This window comes from Octodon degus, unplaced genomic scaffold, assembly GCF_000260255.1.
Source record: "Octodon degus isolate 3935 unplaced genomic scaffold, OctDeg1.0 scaffold00166, whole genome shotgun sequence".
NCBI classification, from domain to species: Eukaryota; Metazoa; Chordata; class Mammalia; order Rodentia; family Octodontidae; genus Octodon; species Octodon degus.
In genome coordinates, this window is record NW_004524742.1 from 3,598,295 (window position 1) to 3,603,045 (window position 4,751).

The 4,751-nt window shown below is 46.4% G+C and overlaps 1 protein-coding gene across 5 annotated transcripts in view; it reads left to right on the forward strand.

The window, feature by feature from the left end:
* Positions 1-2,190: 2,190 nt before the first annotated feature.
* Znf770 (zinc finger protein 770) overlaps positions 2,191-4,751 on the forward strand; it is an 8,623-nt gene continuing 6,062 nt past the window's right edge. The window contains exon 1 of one of the 5 annotated variants that reach the window (XM_023703232.1): positions 2,191-2,259. The gene's annotated coding sequence lies outside the window, so the exon portion shown is untranslated. Of the gene's footprint in view, positions 2,371-3,722; positions 3,772-4,751 lie in introns of those variants that run through there. The other 4 variants (XM_023703230.1, XM_004643118.3, XM_023703231.1 and 1 more) reach the window with 4 other exon arrangements.

The window sequence follows — 4,751 nt, forward strand, 5'->3', positions numbered from 1 at the left end:
AAATCTCCATGGTTCATTTCCATGTTTACCTTTCCTCCTCAATGCAATAATTAACATAGCATGTATTTGCCATCTGCCTCTCTCATTAGGCTATAAACTCTACTAAGACGTAGATTTTTTAAATTAGGATATCATGGGTGTGGAGGACCACCTGAGCAGCTCTCCTTGAAAGAAGAGCGATTGTCTCCATTTTGACTGAGCCTGACCCTATTTCCTTGTTATGCACAGAGCTGGCTAGGACTTCTGTTTATCCTTCAATTGGCCTTAAGTAATGTATATTGGTCTAGCTGAGGTGCTGGTGATGCTCTTTGAAGGTGGCGTGCGTGTTTCCCTGGTAACCTATACCTGCTGCTCTTTATTGTGAGCTAGGTTGCGACAGGATGGTAGAGCTAATGCTCCGCCAGCTGGGATCCAGCCTCAAGACAGAGGCCATGACCTCCTGGGGCTTGAAAGGCTACACCAAAGCTGAAGCACCAGACTTACCAAAACATTAGATACTATATAATGCAGATTACTCTCTCTGCATATCCTCTCTGCATATCGCAGAGGTAAATTTAGGCCACCCACCTAGCTCAGCTCACAATGATCACCTATTTCCCACAATTCTCAGTCAATCCTCAAGCCACTCCCCCACTGAATAAAAACAGGGTGAGGCCCTGGGTTGCTCTTTTGGTTCTGGAAAGCCATCTTCGTGGCTGGACTCAGAGCCCCTTGACTCCCCGATGATTGAAAATATAATTTAGTGTCTTTACTTTTGCCAAGGGTAGCATTGTAAGTGGTAGATTGGAATCAATTTGATGGGATTCCAATAACGTAACTTTGGGATTATAAATATTGGCTTCTTGGACCGAGACGAGGTCCAGGAAGTGTCTCCTACAATGGGAAGTGTGTGATTGTGGAAAATAACTTCTCTAAGTTCTAACTGTATTCCACAATCTCAGCTTGGGCTCTTGGTGGAAAGGTCTATTTGTTTTGCAAGTAATGAATAAAGGACTAATCTCACTCTCCACTGCACTGCAATTTGGGGTAGCAGTCTTCTCTCAGAGTCTTGGGCTTCTCTCTTAAGGGCTTATGTGGCTGGTGATGGATGCAATTGTCTGCATGATTTACTGAGCTGAAGACCCCCAAGAGAAGTGCAGAATGAAGCAAGTCTCCACCATGTAATTAGCATTCGGGACCCCTGAAGTTGTTTTCTTTCCTTCTTCACGTGAGCTTTAGCTTCGGTTAAGATAAGCAACTTAAACACTTCTCAAATGACTTCTCTGGGATTGCTACATGAGAAGCAAAAGCTTATCTTCTGTGAGCCATTTTGTCATGTTTCCACATTCAAAGAAGAGACTTCACTTTTATTGGCCCTTAGTTGTGTCTACATAAAATATTAGAACAGCTGTAATTTGGGAAGCAGTAGTGAATTGAAAATGAAGATCTGATACCAAGACTACTTGGATTCAAATCACATCTCTGTAGTTTTATCAGTTGTGTGACATTAAGTTCCTTTACATCACTAAGTTTTTTTTTTTTTTTTTTTTTTTTTTTTGCGGAACTGGGGATTGAACTCAGTTCTTTGCGCTTGCCAGGCAAGCGCTTATTCTACTGAGCTAACTCCCCGGCCCTTCACTTTATCTTAAAATAAGATCCTGTTCAAAACGTGCCATATTTGATTTTTTATTTTATTTATTTATTTTTTTTTTTTTCGGAACCAGGGATTGAACTCAGGTCCTTGAGCTTGCCAGGCAAGCGCTTATTCCACTGAGCTATCTCTCCAGTCCCTGATTTTTTAAATAACAGCAATTAATAAGTAGTAATAGCTCTGTGAATCAGGTCCTTGAGCTTGCCAGGCAAGTGCTTATTCCACTGAGCTATCTCCCCAGTCCCTGATTTTTTAAATAACAGCAATTAATAAATAGTAATAGCTCTGTGAAGGCCTATTATACACTAGTGATTATGTTGAGTACTGCACATGCGTTCGTCAGAGCAGCCTGAAGACATTCAGAAGCCGAGCGTAGGACTTCGAGCAGTAGTACGTCGTGCACATTCAAACTACCTTGAATGAATGAAGCAAAGCAAGGTCTCTGTAGTTCCGGTTTGCAGGGACCCACCGGCCTCTTGGAGGCGACAGAGGCCCTGAGATGCCGGGACTTTGTTTCTCGTCGGACCGTATTCCAGGGGCTCCCGCGCGCCGCGCCTGCGCGCTCCGGCAGTTGCGGCGCAGACCCTGTGGATGCGGTCTGTACCTTGGCGGCGCGGTGGCCCTGCGAGGTGCGGCTGCCCGGCCTTATCTGCCCTAGGTTCTTGCGGCGGCCTTCCGGAACCAGAGTGAGAGGTGGCGTGGCCTCCAGGGAGAGTCAGGTCTGCTTCGAACCCGCTAGGGTGCGCGGGGGACCCGGGACCGGGTGCCGCGACCTCAGCTCCCGTGGGCTGTCTTTCCTTCCCACTCACTTCCCCGTTGCCGGAGCGCCTCGCGGGGCGCGGGGGCCGCTCGGGAGGATGGAGACTGAGCTTTTCTTCTGCTGCGGGTCTTACACTACTTAATGGCTTCTTTGCCTTTTCACCACCGTCAAAGGCGTGCACCTGGTGTGGGATGCTGGGTCTCCGGACTCTGCTCCACCCCCGGGTGGTCCCTGATGGCGAGATGTTGGGCCGACACCAGGTGTCAGAGGTCAGGGTCCTTCCTGAGTGCGGGGGCCAAGGGGGGCCGAGGGGGGCCGGGCGGGGCCGAGCGGGGCCGAGGGGGCGGCAGAACCGGGAGGTATAGGCGCGGGCCGTGGGGCGTGCGGCGCAGAGCGTGCCCCAGCCTAGAGCCGTCTGCGCTTCTCTGGCTTTTCTGGTTCATTTACTTTTTTGGTATTCTCACATGTTTTGGGTGGTCTTAGGTAAGACAAAAATCAGGGTTTCAGCCTTGGGATGGATTTTGTTGAGTTCAGCTTTACTTTTATTTTAGCTTAGCATAAAAATTATACAGTTTCAGCTTGCTTTTTAAAAATTTGTTGTCTACCCCCCCCCCCCAAAAAAAAAAAATCAGTGGAGAGAACAGAAAAATTATTTGTAATGGGATTTAGAGCTTTGTGTGCACGCATGTATGAGAATACTGGGGACTGCATTTGGAGGGGTGGAAATTCCTGACCTTTCACTTATAAAAATAGATGAGATCACCCCTTGCCACCCATGATTCTAACAGTATAGGAGTCCCGGGGAGTGTTTTCCCACCAGCAGGGAGGCAAGTGACAATAGAATTCTCTCCTAGTGCTGTTGATGGGCTATCAACCACGGACCCATTTTGGCCTGAGAGCCCTAGCCAGCTCCTTTTGTAATCAGAGTTTGTCTTATGTGGTTCTAGTGTGGGTTTTTTGAGGGGGGAGCATAGCCCCTCAGAACAGTTAGAAAGTGGAAAAAGAAGTGTAGAAAAAAAAAAATTGAGAAGCCCAGCTCCAGTCCAAAATCCTACGCGCTGACCTTAATTACTAGGCATTGCCTGCCTGGCCTCCTGGAGGGAAGCTCCTACCCCTACTAGACTTGGTGCATGGCCAGGTCAGTGCACTTTTCTGGAGGGAATTGTAGTCACAGACTCTCCTTGTTGCTGGCCATGCCCTAACTTGTTTCCTGACCCCACTGTGTCCATTTGGAGTTCTCCCACCAGAGCCCTAGTTGAAGCACTTTTCTACATTTTTAACTCAGCCTCCCTCCCCCCCATAACCCTTCACTTTCCCTCTTCTGGCCCACAGGTGCCAGAGGGTCCATGAAGGGTAGGAGCCTTTTGTTAGGAGTTCCTTGGTAAGAGGAGTCCTTCCTGTGCACAGTACATCCACTTAGCCACCTTAGTGGTCCTGTTTAACGGACCACTATGGAGTCAGTGCTTTTTTTTTACTTCTTGCTTATTCTGCTGCATAAGCGGATAAAGCCTTGATTATTACCTTCAGTTTGGCTCATTGTTCTGATTGACCACCTTGATGCCTAATTGCTCAATAGGAGTTAAATAAATTGCCCAACAGGAATTAGGTAAATTACTGTGTTCTTAGGTTCTCACTGTATTTTTTATTTTGTTTTGGCGGAACCCGGGATTGAACTCAGGTCCTTGTGCTTGCCAGACAAGCACCTATGTATTTTTTATTTAATCTTAATCCTTATGCCTTTTGCCCTATGAAGCCTCCTGTTTAGGCTTTTTAGAGGCTGTTCATTTGTAATTCTGGCATTCTCTAGTACAGTGTAGTAAAAATGTGTATTCATGGCACTAATAGCTAATTATTGCTATGGTTGTTGATTGCTGCTGGATTTTGTGTTGTGTTTTATAAATTAATACAGTGGCTTATGGACATATATTGCACGTATTTGTGTGGCACACTTTACATTTGGTCAGTCTTAGACAAGTTTTAAATAATTTTTTTTTCCCCTTTGGAACTGGGGATTGAACTCAGGCCCTTGCGCTTGCCAGGGAAGTGCTTATTCCACTGAGCCATCTCCCAGCTCCTAAATAAATATTTTGAGATAATATGAATACTGAAAAACTGGACACTGAAGCCCATATCTTTATCACCTAAAAGATTACTTGGCCACTGTAAATAGGCAAATTGACTTTATTATGGATTTCTCTCTGTCAAAAGTTATGTTACAAGTTGGGGAGATAGCTCAGTGGTTTAAACCCTGCCTGGCTAACACAAGGACCTGGGTTCTGTCACCAGTACTGCATGCTGTGCCATCATGCTGGTCACTAAAACTGGGTTTGGTGGCGCACACCTGTAATCCCAGCCCTGGGG